Here is a 13,129-nt window from a genome sequence, read left to right on the forward strand (position 1 = left end):
TGTTGCTGGGAATTCTGGGCGTTCCAGCTGAGCCACCACGCAGATTTCTCAAACCTCCCATTCATCCACAATCAGATCTATTGAGAAACTGACAGTCATCCTTGGCAGAAGAATAGTTAAGCCAATCTTCAGCACAATATGTCTGAGATTCACTGAACAACCGGTGCTTCTGGGTGGTGGGTGGTACAGCTGCTGAAGGTGCCCCAGCGTGCTCTCCAGATGTGCTGCCAGGTTCAAAGCTCAGGTACAAAAAGAAAGATGGGGGAAGAACTAGCTTTTGCAACAAGCAAGTTCATGTATGTAGGGCTTGGAAAACACTGTTATAAGCAGCATAATTAGAAAGAGCGTGTGAAATAAAAGAACTGGAGTGCAGTTTTCAGACAATAAATCAAAGGTTCTCATCAGAAAAAGACAAAAATGTACACTGACTGAGGTAGGCTCTGTGAGGTATCTTGGCCATGAAATTAAAGGCTTATCTCATATGGGGATAGGAAGTTCCACCTGGGGCTATCGAACTTTCCTTCTCCTGGGAAGAAGTAAAGAAGTTTGCAAATGTTTTACATGGCAGAAATCCTCCCACTGTAGTACTTCTCATGTTTTTCCTAGTTTCTGTGGCATCATGTTGTCCACATTACATTAGATCCAGCATTACTCACCCAGCTATTTTAAAGGTGTGTAGCCTGGAGAACAATCCCAAGATTTCAAAATATTTGGAGATATATTCCACTAGATGCTGGCTGGGCTTTGTTGTGATTTAAGAATTCTAAGAGTACAAATAGGAAGAATTTCAGATTATTCTTTAATCACCTGATCCAAAGAGCAAGCTGTAAACAAAAACCAGCCATATCAACCAAGTCACAAGGGCATTCACCATTACAGTTTGGATGTTGATGCTTTGTAAGGAAAACTTTTCATATGCAGAGAAAGAAAAAATAAAGAACACTACTATTAGAGAAACAGTTAAACTATGCTTACTTAATAAAGATCCAGCGAGCACCTCACTTCACCAAATGAGAAACTCAGTTCACAACATTAAAAGTCAGGATTCTGCACAAGAACAAACAGCCAAAGGGAGAATCAAGTGGAAAGAAAATGTTCTGAGTCTTGGTGGAAAAAACAAAAAAAAGGAAGGCGACTTATCTGAGTTGTCATTAGTCAGAAGGGATAGAGAAATCAAATAACATTAGCAGCAGTGTATTAAAAGAGCTGTACATTTGAAGCAAAGCACAAGACAGACTAAGCCTTGCAAACCTTTAAGTCTAAATATGATTCAAGATAAAAAAGAGCTGGATACTGAAAAGTGCAGAGGTGACCAAAATCATCTTCATTCTGCTCTTGTGTTACCTATCTATATTCATAATAATCTACATTGATAGTTATCTACATTGATAGTATATAAGACAACTTCGGGAAAGGACTGGCCTGAATTAAAAATTCCTGTCTAACCAGTACTGGTCACCACTGACCCCTGATTGGAGCACTCAGGCATTATGAAAATACATGTAATAATCACATCAGTATTTTATAGAGCACTAGTAACTAATTACATTATAACTTGTCACATCAGATTGCAGCAAATCCTCTGATTCTGTGAATGCATACATGTGCTTTACAATGCCAGAGGAGCACAAATATTTTACCATTTGAAGCCTCTGTAACATTACAGTGTTTCTTCAAAGGCACAGTTATTGGAGCGAGAGTGACAGAAGTACTTGTGTACTGTTAGTGGCACAGCCACTGTGTAGGTAAAAGCTCCCTGACTTTGCTGTTCTTTTGCTACTGATAGGAGAACTCCTCCAGACAATTCACAACTTGTCGCTGCATGTCAGTGGTCCAATTTAACTGACTGTAAACAACCATGGAAGAAAAAAACAGGTGGTTTCCAGAAACCATGGAAGTAAAACTGTGTAATAAATTACATGATCTGTCAGGATGGTTTTAAGGCAACTTTGAAGTTAAAGGTTCATTCATATCTGAAATCAGAAATATTACATTTTAAAAACTCAAAATGAAATAGTATTTCTGTGCCATAGAAATGCTCTTTTTCTTCCTGTGATCACATTTTTCACATTTCAGTGAGTAGATAGAGGAGGCTATCTCTGTGTCTACTGTACATCAGAATTTTGCTAACATAGTATGTAAAAAACTGTCAAAAATTAAGCTTTCTTTTCTCCCCCCCTCAGAGAAGATGTAATAAATCCACTAAGAGGTGGAAAAATAAATGCCAGAAATAAAAGATTTAAAGATGGGGTTTGCCAAATTCCTTTTAAATTCTATCACTCTTCTGTTGGTACACACACATACTATTTAATGTTTTGCAGTTTGCTTCGGAACAGGTGAGAGACATCTGCTGTTAAATGGCCTGGCCAATTCATGTTTTTTTATGACCATGAATCATACAGCAAAAACTGTAACATCATTGACACTATTCTTTATCAAGAAGTTTTAAGTAAATTATTTTGCCAATTTTATTTTTTTGCCATTATTTTAATTTAATGCTAATTGGGAAAAATAACTGTTGTAAAGAGTACTCTGGTGCATAAAATACCCTTCAAATTCTGCCAAGTGTAAAGAAAGGATGAGAAATCCCTGATGTAAGCATATGCTATTTAAAATACTATTCAGCTTTGCCGTGGACTTGACTAAATAGGTCTTGGGAAGAAACACTTGTTCTGCTGAAATATTTAGACTCAGATTCTGGTTTGTTTTCTTTTTTTTTCTTTTTAAGAAAAGATCTTTTTTTAGAAGACTCCCATTTCAAATTACTTTACTGCTTTTTAATTTGTGTGAAATACAGACTTAATGAGAAAGGGGAATTTCTTGTAAGAGATATAGGCTTGGGCTATAAAAATAATTTAAGCAAAGTACAAAGAAATAAAATGTATATATCTGAATAACTCGTACCATGGGACCCATTAACACTTCTCTACAGAATTGTTTTAGATAGATGGCTAGAAATTTCTGTTGACCTCTGCACTATTTTGTATTATCTTCAGGAGAGCTGAAGACTGGTGTTCTGTCCTCCAGGGCTTTCAAATGAATCAGAGGAATATTCAAAAAATAGGGCAATAAAATTAATAAATTATTTCAAAAGGATCAAGGGGATTAATTGAAAGAATAGACAGCACTTTTTTAAGGAGTTGAGAAGAATTTTAGTTTATGTATTTCCCTGTCACATCAAGCATAAAGTTGAGCAGTATAATACTAAATATCTCAAAATTATTAAGAAACCTTATTATGGGTGATAGTTGAGTTTGGTGCAGTCATTACAGCAATATGTTTGCTGTAATTTTCAAATGTTAATGCTTTTCATGAAAATTGTTATGTTGGGATAGTGCCTCTTTTTGTATACAGGTTTTCTGCTTCACGAGAGATCCAGAGCACCCACTAACTTGCATCATCATTTTTGGGTATTGTATATCTCTCAGATTACTTTCTCATAATTTCCAGTCATGGCATAGTTACTGGCTGAGAATTCGTATCCGTTCTACCCTGCTTGGATCTCCCACCCACACAAGGGCCCAGTCACATCCTAGGACGTGCTGCACAAATACTCAGCCTCAGGGTTTTAAGCATTTTTGCATGGTCTCCTGCAGTGGGTATCAAAACTTGAGGGACTTTTTATGAAGGCATGGAGTGACAAGACAGGGGGGAATGGATTTAAACTGAAAGAGGGTAGACTTAGATTAGATATTAGGAAGAAATTCTTGCCTGTGAACCTGGTGAGGCATGGGAACAAGTTACCCAGAGAAGGTGTGGATGACTGATCTCTGGAAACCTTCTAGGCCAGGACGGACAGGTCTTAGAGCAACCTGGTCTAGCAGGAGTTGTCCCTGCCCATGACAAGGCAGTTGGAAAGCAGTAATTTTTAAGGTCCCTTCCACCATTCTATGATTTTTTGTGATTCTATGATATGCAATGGAGAAAGACTGATTGACTTTCAAATTGCTTAATCTGGGTTACAGAAAGAATCTCAAACAACGTTCTCCACAGGCAGTCAACTTCTGCAGAACGATTCCCATTATATAACATTGCTACAGTGCATTGTTTTCCTTAGTTGTAGACATAGGGATTATGTTTGTAGATATTATATATGTAAATATCTCTATGTGAAGTTAAGACTGGGATTAAATATTTGATGAAATACAGCCTTTGGTATCTTGCATTTTTCAAATGCCAATGTTTGCAGAAAGCAAGTGACTGGTTGGGGCCCTTCTTGCAGACCTTCATTATCCTGCAACTGACACGGATTATTTTTGAACCATCCAATGGAATTCTGCATGATTTAGGACAGTTTTCATTTCGTAATGGACTAATACAGGGAGCATCTGAAACATCCAATTTTGTAGAGATATTATGACAGCAAATGGCAATTCAGAAATCTGTATCTAATTTTCAGGTTAGAAAAATACAGTAGATTTAATTTAATCCTTAACTGCTTCTGTGTTATAGAAACCATATACATATTTTATATTTTTATATTATATATAAAATATTTTTTAGATTTTACATTTATTTCCCTAATTTCAGAAAGGAGTGCAATTACAGGATGGAAATATACGAGCCCATTTGTTTGAATTAGCCTTTTCACAGGGAACCTAACACACTTAGCAATATGCAAAGTGCAAGTGAGCTGCTAATTCCATTGTAACTTCGGTCTGTAGGAAACCAGCAGGACCAGCATTGGCACCTGACATTTCACCACTGACTTGGCACTAAACAAATATAATCTTTAAAGCCTTTACAAAATGATTTGTCCTTACTGCAGACTTGACCCTCTTACGACTAACTTTCTGACACAGACCAGTTTGTGCTACAGGTGGATATAATCTGACATTTATGTCATACATACACATACTCACACACACACACAGAGTAATGGCAATAATCAAAAGCAAGGCTGTAGATTTGGTTCCACCATATGCTTTTCATGTACTAACTATACCCTTTTTCCTGCCGTATCACTGATGGGTGGGAGATACCAAAATCACTTGATTTAATTAAACCAGATGGGTTGTTTTTCTTGCTTTTACCATTCTTTCTTAATTCACAAAAATGCACCAACCCACATCCAGGGGAAACTATCAGTGTGCCAGCCTGGTCAGTGTCCTGCAGGCTGTTTGCCAGTTCTTATTACTGCAAGACATTGCCTGCTCTGTGAAGGGGGGGATAAGACTGCACCAGAAGTATGTAAAAGCACATTTTTACCTTCTAACTAGGGGTACAAAGGAAGCAGACACCACTTTATTAGTCACAGTCAATGGAAGAAATTCCTACATATAAAACCTGATTCCCTTTTATGACAAGGTAACCCACCCACTTGACAAAGGGAAGCCAGTGGAGGTAATATCTTTGGATCCAGAGCTTTAGATACTCTCTCTCTCAGAGTGTCCTTCTGGACAAGATATCCAGTGCTCAGATGGATCAACACAGCATGCAACAGATGAGCAACTGGCTCAGGGGTCAGGCACGAGGGGTTACAGGGAATGGGGTGACACCAGACTGGTCACCTGTCACTGGGGGGTTCCACAGGGCTCCATGCTCAGCCCTGTGCTCTTCAACAGCTTCATAAATGGCTTGGACACAGGACTGGAAGGGTTACTAAGTAAGGTCAGATGATACAGAACTGGGAGGAGCAGCTGACTCCCTCAAAGGCAGGAAGGCTCTGCAGAGAGGCCTTGACAAATGAGAGGACCGGGCAGGCACCAACTGCATGAAATTCAACAAGGGCAAGTGCTGGGTTCTGCACCTGGGATGGGGCAACCCTGGGTGTACAGACAGACAGACAAATGAATGACAGGCTGGAAAGCAGAAATGAGTGCAGGAAAGGGACCTGGGGATCCTGGTCAATGGCCAGCTGAACAGGAGCCAGCAGTGCCCTGGCAGCCAGGAGGGCCCCGTGCCCTGGGAGCATCAGGCACAGCATCACAGCCGGGCAAGGGAGGGGATTGTCCTGCTCTGCTCTGCACTGGGGCAGCCTCACCTCGAGTGCTGGGGGCAGTTCTGGTGCCACAACACAAAAAAGACATTGAGCTGTTAGAGAGTGTGCAGAGGAGGGTAACAAGGATGGTGCAGGGCCTTGGGGTGAAGCCGTGTGAGGAGTGGCTGAGGTCCCTTGGTCTGTTCAGCCTGGAGAAGAGGAGCCTGAGGGGAGACCTCACTGCAGCTACAGCTTCCTTGTGAGAGGAAGAGGAGGGACAGACACTGATCTCTTCTCAATGGTGAGCAGGGACAGGACCTGAGGGAACAGCCTGAAGTTGTTTCTGGGGAGGTTTAGGTTCAGTATTAGAAAAGGTTCTTCACCCAGAGGGTGGTTGGGCACTGGAACAGACTCCCCAGAGAAGTGGTCCCAGCACAAACCTGACAGAGTTCAAGAGGTTTTTGGACAATGTTCTCAAGCAAATGGTGTGACTCTGGGGAAGGGGCTGTGCAGGGTCAGGAGTGGGGCTTTGATAATTGATGTGGATCCCTTCCAACTAGTGCATTCTGTGACTCTGTAATTCAGTCTGGGCTTATCAAGGATATTTACAAGAATAACCTTCCTGCTAAACCCACAGGTAAGGACCTCTTAGGAGGCAATGGATGCATTGCTCATCCTGTATCTGAAAGTAGACTGGGAGGCACCTTCATAGCCAGCTCTGATGGATAGGAAAAGCTGTCTTTGGCATGATGGAAGCCCTGGGCACTGGAGACCCATGACAGCCTCAGGGCAGGGTAGGGGATAGGTGTTGTCCACCCCTTGAGGGACTCATCACCATAACTCCCATCCTGATGGCTCTCCTGTCATGTCATGAAGTAGCAACACTTATTTTCCACTCTTTGGCTCTAGACACGTCACATCAAATTCTCTTTTCCCAGATTACTTTGCCTTGCAGCAGACGCCTCCACAGCATGGTTATGAACAGTGCATTCTGTGTACTGTAAATGTGATCCTTAGCACTTGGACCTAAGCTGTCTGATCTGTGAGGCTGCCTTAAAGTGAGAGATGGGGACCACATGATGAGCTTATTATTTGGTTTCATTGCATTTGTATTTGTCACTGCAACTATATGTATGATCTGAGATGTTCCAGGAGAGGTTTGACCCATAATCTGGGATCAATGACTTACTCATTGGTCTATTTAGTGTTTCTAAGCATATCCCTTATTCAATAGGGTCTGGACTAGGAGAATGCAGGCCTGCAAGCCAGGGGAGCTCCCATTTGCACTGGATGCAGACTTTGCATGACAGAAGGCCCTTGACAGCCTTTGAGGGTTCAAGATATGAAAAATATTTAATATATTTAAGATTGAGTCTGCCTAATAACTGGAATGGAAGAATGTGGGCTTGAAATGCAAATATCCAAAATGAAAAATTGCCTGTAATCAGGTGTCAATAGTGAGAGTACAGTTGAGTTTTATTCATTGAGAGCAAAAGAAAATGTGCTGACCTCAATGAACTGAATTGCAATGGAATAACTATGATTTGACTTTACTCTGAGAAAAATAGGTGTGAAGTGTTAGGTAAATAACTTTCAACAGAAAAAGACAACATTCACTTTCTTGCAAAAGACCATGGTGATAAACTTTACTGGGAATCTCAGAGACACTTCTTGTCTCAGACAAAAATGAATGCATCAGGTATATGCAGATGATTTATGGAACAGCTCAAAAAGAGTGAAGTTTGCATTCTTTTATATTAAGGCAGAGAGGAAGTCTGCATCCTGTACAGTCTGATTTCTATATATGCCCTGCTAGACATGAAGTAGAAACCAGATCAGATCAAAGCTTTTGGGCCTGCCAAAAGAAGCAGAAAAATAGCATAACTACTGTAGAGGTGATGTTTAAGCCATTCAATTTAGGAAAAAGTATTATGGTGGAAATAGATTTTTACAACTTTTAGGAAGGTTCCACCCTGTCCTACTGCTCCTTGGAACACATTTCCCTAAGAGTCACAGCCTTATTGCAGGTGCCTCATGATGTCTTCCTGACATACTGATGAATTAGCTAAGCCTGAATGCTTTTTTCTTTTTCAGCTGATGCTCAGAAGTTACGTTTTAAATTATGCCCCATTTAGACAGAAAAAAAAAAGTGACCAAATTAAACAAACGTTTTAAATCAAGCTTTGAATGTTGACACTGTACAAGCAGAGACCAATCACTTTTTGGAGACAATTTCACATTTCAGCACCATTTTTCTTGAATTTCACTAATCCATAAGACAGCATATAGCAAATTGTGTAGTCTTCACAGTGCTTCACTGTCATTCACGAGCTTCTGAAACTTATGTTTGTTCTGAGGTGTTGCTACAGTCATGGCTCATTGAACAAATATATAAAAGGAATATATAAGGCAACAGTAATAGTGACATTTGTACAGGTTTGCGGTTTTTTTGCATTTATTACTGAAACTAGTTTTATAATAACCACAATACTGGCTGTGTATTACAGAAGGTGTTAGAAGCCATTTTTCTTTCATGAATCCTTTCAGCAATAGTAATTACTTAGGAGGATGTCCTAAATGAACAAGAACACAAAGAGGAAGAAGGAGATATATGGTATAGGTAAGGCAGATAGGTGGGAGAGAACTAACATAGACACAAAATATCTTAGAATTTTTAGGGCTGGGGGAAACCTAAAAGTTCTATTTCCAACCCTTACGATGGATACCTTCCACTAAATCAGACTACTCAGAGCTCCATCCAGCCTGGTTTTGGACATTTCCAGGGATGGAACATGGACAGCTTCTCTAGTTAACCTGTGCCAGGCCCTGGCCAACCTCACAGTGAAGAATTTATTCCTAATATCTTCATTCCAGACTGAGTACATACATTTTTGTTGCACATTGGGATACTCTTAATGTTTACTCTTTTTAGACTAAAAGTGTTCTAATAAAAAATGCTTCTAGTATAATTAAATTTAAATAAAGCACTACCTACTCAGTAAATGAAATTTTTTTTTTGTAGACATCAGCCTATTTTGCTGTTCTGACCAGCAAAATATCAATGACCATTGTGTCATTGACAGACACAATGATGTTACTATTTGTAAGTAGATATCAATCTTTTATCTCTATCAGTCAGTCTAAGTGTAGGAAAATATACTGCTTGCCCACAGCCTAAAGGATTTTTTCTTCAACTGTAAAGCAATATAGAAGTACAGATCATGTCTTTATGCATTTATAGTATTTATTTTGTAAAAAAGGTAAAAAATTAAAAATAGATACTTCCCCCGGAAATGTGATAAGAGTGAAAGCCTATAGCTGTAGGTCCGTATCTGGGTGAAATAAGATACATGACAATTTAGTTTCCTTTGTTCTGTAGGGATTTATAATTTTTTGTTTCTGTCTAGAAAAACTTTAAAACAGCAACTAAGTCCTTACCTGAAAGGGAACATCTGAAATAATATGACAAATAAAGTCACAAAATAATTCTCCCTGTGGTCTTGTCGGAAGAATTGCAATAGCTAATGAATGAAAGGAAGGGTCAGAATATGACAAATTTCTCAAAAGACTGAATATATTTTTTCTCCAGACTGGCTGATGTTGGTAAAATATTATATCATTCCAGACAAGTCCATCATAGCATTAGTAATGGATTCAATAAATCCATTTTTACACAATTTTCTAGACAACTTAGTGGTGTCAAATGATGAAAAATTTAACCTTTATGGGTTTTTTGAGTTCTTTCCCAAACACAAAGCTATAGTATCAAAAGTTTCCTGACTTAGTTAAGTCTTAGACCAAGCTGTCTTATGGGATAGTACATGGTTTAAGAGTTTTCAACTGTTTTGAAATGAGATGTACCATTTTCCCCCTTGGTTAGCTTTGGTACAAAAACTTGCTATTCTCTAACCTCAGCCAATGCTCTCTATACAAAAAAACCCAAAACCCAGGAAGCAGCACCACTAAAAAAAGCTTATGAGACGCAACATTAATATTTTTCTACTTTAATAGATGAATTTTTTTCACTGACATAAATTCTTGCAGTGTTATGTTTCTTCTAACAAGAATTAGGAGAAAAATAATACATATTTTCTGACATATGATTTTCAGGGAAGGGTGTCTTTAATGCCTTCTTCCTGCTATGTAAGGAATTTTATCGGCTGTATAGAAGTGTAAAGAAAAGTAAGTCAGAAAGGGGAGAGGATCATAGGCTTTGTTACACAAAGATTGAATTAATAAAAACATCTGAATCATGAAGTGCTCAAGTATTTAATTTCATTTAACATCAACCATAAGTCATTGTTGTATCTTCCAAATTGAATACATCCAAATCGTGAACAGAGAATTCTATAGTCACATTGGACAATGTGGGCTTGTTTATAATATTTTTCACATTAAATCTACCACATAGTGGACATGTAAAAAAAGTGCTTGAGCCTCCTATTAAATAAAAGCATGAGCATTTGTTTTGAGTATATGTTCCTATACATTTAACACCTTCATTTAGACTATTTTATAACCATTGTTTTTTTAATCCTCTTGCTAAACTGTAGCTGAACACTTAAGATGCCCAGTAAAAATTAGCTATTAGGCCTATGGCAGGAAAGTAACAAATCCTTGTTAAGTTCTTCACTCAGTTTATGGGGCTGCAGGAGCAAAAATCTTTTCTGTCTATAGAGACAGCTGCAGAATGAAGTTGAACAAAAGTGACCACAACTACAAAATGTTGATGTCATTTCCATTGATTTGCTCCCAATGAATCACAGCCAAACAAAATGGTTTTCCTAACATTGCTGACCTATATTCCTCTGAAACTGAGGAAAATCATGTGCCTTTCCCACTGATATAAAGTTCTGGTTGGTATTTTTGGCACGATATAGCTTTGTGCCTTTGTGTCCTCAGGGGACAATAGAAAAATCAATAAAGAAATACAGAATGTCCATATGCTTTCATGGTCTGAAAAAACAAGGTCAATAGAAGGTGGAAATAAAAAAAGTGACTACCATATCATCCTTGTGCACATCCCCTTTTGATACTAAAACTTTTACCTTGTTCTCGAATTGACATCAGGCTTCCTACTATGAAATGGAGTGTCTGGGAAGAGTTATTGAGTGATAGGTGTACCTGCTGCAGGAATGTTAAAGAATGCTTTTACTGCAGAGGTCCTGCTCAGAAAGATGGTCTGACTGGCTGTTGTGACTCCACAGAGTTTCTTGATGAGCTGTGAGATTCACAGCTGGGAGCTAACAACCCAACTTTTTCTTTCTTTGTATTTCACAACCAAGTCAAGTTTCAAGCCTAAGGATTTTTAAAGCAGTCTTAGAGCTTCCATACAGTTTGAGGGATTTGGGAGGAGGACTCCTGCTCAACACGCACCCATACATATACCCCATGTTAGATTATTTATAAAAAATATAAACATGTGTTTTGGGGACCCTCCAGCTGACACTAGAATTTTACTGCCCATTGTCATCCTCCAGCAGCTGTGTCACTGGTTGACACTCCTCAGCTGATTTGGAAGATCATTATCTTATTTCCTAAAGGTAGGAAATTTCTTCATCTTTGCCAGCAATTTTTTTTCCCTGTTTCCAGAAGCTGGAGCCTGTTGCCTAATTTTTTACCCTGTATTTCTTCCTAGCTTCAGTAACACACTGCCCCAATCAGCTTCTTCCCTGAAAGAATAGCAGTGTTTGCAGATTCCAAGGCACTGTAAGAATTGACATTGTAAGAAGAGTATGTAAGCTGGATGAAATGCTACAAGCTCCACCACTGTTTACCAGTAATTTCCCTATGAAGCTGGTGAATCTGATCTCCATGATACAAACAATGATCACTGGAAGAAGAGCTTGCTTGCAAATTTTCATTCCTAACCTCCTCCACGCTCACTCCCACAGTGTGCAAAGTCACTGTATGTTTAATTTGAGCTATAGTTTCAAGAAATAGCAAAATTCCAGACCAGCGTTGAATAATTTTTGATTTTGGAACATAGACATTTAACAGATGAACATAGACATTTAACAGATGAAAATATATGGGTTCATTTTTATAAAAACAAATAGTGGCAGGTGTAGGAAGATGAGGACACATTGCTAAGTATTAAACATTTACTGTTTAAATGTAAAAATACCCACTTTGGGTAAGATAGTAGTGCTCTGTGTTGTCACTCTGTGAGTGCTATTTGTTGTAAAAATAAGTAACAACTACAGGCTTGAAATCTTAAACCACACATAGTAATGCTTTTATTAGTTCTCCGTGCATGAGTCATTACCCAGAGCTGTCAATAGAAATTCTTAGGAGTCTTAACACCAGTGTCTCTGTTTTTGCTTCAAGTGCTCTACTGAAATTACCTGTGTCCTGATTAAGAAAACTCTATCTGATCACAGGAAACACAGTATTGACTATCTCAGCTCAGTTTTGCTGCCCAGTTTTACTGGCATTTCAGTATGCCAGTAATCTGTTTTCATTTCTGCTTAACCTCTTCATCCTTCAATACATTTTCAGACCACAGATTTGGACTTCTAGTCTATCATTACTGACAGACCTTTATTCAAGTATTTCCAAATGCATTACATTTTCTGAAAAAGGTTGGTATAAATATTCTTTTTTATAATGAAATGTAAAGGAAAGAAAGAGATTTAATTATCCAAAATAAATTGCTGGCTCAGGCTTCCACTGTCTTACAGAAATTCAGAGGAAACTCTTTAATTAAAGCCAAGATGCATTCTGTTTTATTTTTTCTATGTCTGCTTGTTGATTTGCTTGACAGATTTCTTTCTTTTTCTGCATACCTATCAGGAGAAAAAAAAAATAAAGTAAGAAAATCTGATTTTGAATGGTTTGTGGCAAAATTACCTAATGTTTTCCCATTGTCTGTTTTGAATTCTGTCAGGTCTAGAAGACCTCATGTTTTTGATTGATATTTTCTGGTCAGGTCTCAGCTGCAAGCTGGTTACCTGAGGAGAAATTTGACATGAGAGAATGGAATCAAAAGAGACCCTTCTAAGAGGGGAATTTAGAAATGCTAAGATCTAGTACTTGAATCTTCCCATGCTGGACACTGGAGCTTTCTGTTTGGAAAGAATTTGGTCTTTGTGTCAGAAATATATTTTTTTTTACTCCTAGATTTTCCAAGTTTTTAGATCCTTGGAAAAAAAAAAAAAGTATTATTGGTAGAAGCACAGTAGAGACCTTTAATGATTTTTTGTGTGT

The 13,129-nt window shown here is 38.4% G+C and overlaps 1 long non-coding RNA gene across 2 annotated transcripts in view; it reads left to right on the forward strand.

Annotated features, from left to right (window-relative positions):
* Nucleotides 1-5,461: 5,461 nt before the first annotated feature.
* LOC135291106 (uncharacterized) overlaps nucleotides 5,462-13,129 on the forward strand; it is an 85,390-nt gene continuing 77,722 nt past the window's right edge. For both annotated transcript variants that reach the window (XR_010353973.1, XR_010353972.1), the window contains exon 1: nucleotides 5,462-6,221. This is a non-coding gene — a long non-coding RNA (uncharacterized LOC135291106). The remainder of the gene's footprint in view (nucleotides 6,222-13,129) is intronic.

Source organism: Passer domesticus, chromosome Z, assembly GCF_036417665.1.
Source record: "Passer domesticus isolate bPasDom1 chromosome Z, bPasDom1.hap1, whole genome shotgun sequence".
NCBI classification, from domain to species: domain Eukaryota; kingdom Metazoa; phylum Chordata; class Aves; order Passeriformes; family Passeridae; genus Passer; species Passer domesticus.